The following is a 966-nucleotide window of genomic DNA, read 5'->3' on the forward strand; positions in this document are numbered from 1 at the left end:
TGTGCGGCCTGAGCTCCAACCTCCTTGTGTGTACAAGGGGGTACTAGCCAGGCCCTGGGGCCCCTGGGAGCATTTCTCAAGGTGCCCGGTCTGACGTGGCACAGCTGGAGGATGAGGTCCTGGATGATCGTGGGGGTGGACTGCAGGGACACTTCCGTGGGGGGCAGTCAGCACTTCCTGGTGCCTACATCTTTCCTCTGGGAGGGGCTGGTGACAGGTGGGCAACCCAGGAGCTAGCCAGTGGGGCTTGCAGATCAGGCCAGGGTGGCCATGGCAACAGTGAGGGGGAGGGGATTGTCATGCAGGTGTTGGGACATCCGGAAGCCCTTGCTCTCAGGCTGGCCTGGGCCAGTGGTACCCGTGGGGCAGTGGTGGGAAGTGAAGCCCCTGCCAGGACCCTGGATGGTGCCTGAGTGGAACCCCGAACCTGGACCAGCTGGGTGGGGCCCCGGCCATTCCGCCCACAGCTCTTTCTGGAGGTTGGAGCTCCCGCCCTAGTGACAACCAGCACTCACTGGATGCCTTCTTGTGTGACCTGACGGGGACTCAGGGAGGGCAGAGCCCAAGCCCACCTTCTCAGGGTCCTGGCTGACCAGGAGGCAGTAGGCATGGAGAAGGGGGACAAAGAGGCCGTATGTCACTCGGGGCTTAGCTCCTGGTCAGCCTGGCTTGGCCCTGCAACTGTCCAACTCCTGGACACCTGCTTCTTCCGTGCCAGGGGCAGTCAGTGGCCGTTCTCCTCCGAGAGTCTTCCGGGTCAGGGAGCTCGGAGGGCGTGGCAGCCCGGCTGGGCGGGCCGGGACTGGGGTGCTGACCTCTGGAGCCCTGGGTCAGTGGACACCATGTGGGAAGCAGAAAAGGGCTCCGACCTGGCGTGCGTCTGCGGGGCCGCCTGAGGGCCATCTCTCCGTTGGGCGCTCGGGCCACCCTCCCTAATGACACAGCCCCAGGGGACCAGAGCAGTTC

The sequence above is a fragment of the Bison bison genome, unplaced genomic scaffold (assembly GCF_000754665.1).
Source record: "Bison bison bison isolate TAMUID 2011002044 unplaced genomic scaffold, Bison_UMD1.0 scf7180017846849, whole genome shotgun sequence".
NCBI classification, from domain to species: Eukaryota; Metazoa; Chordata; class Mammalia; order Artiodactyla; family Bovidae; genus Bison; species Bison bison.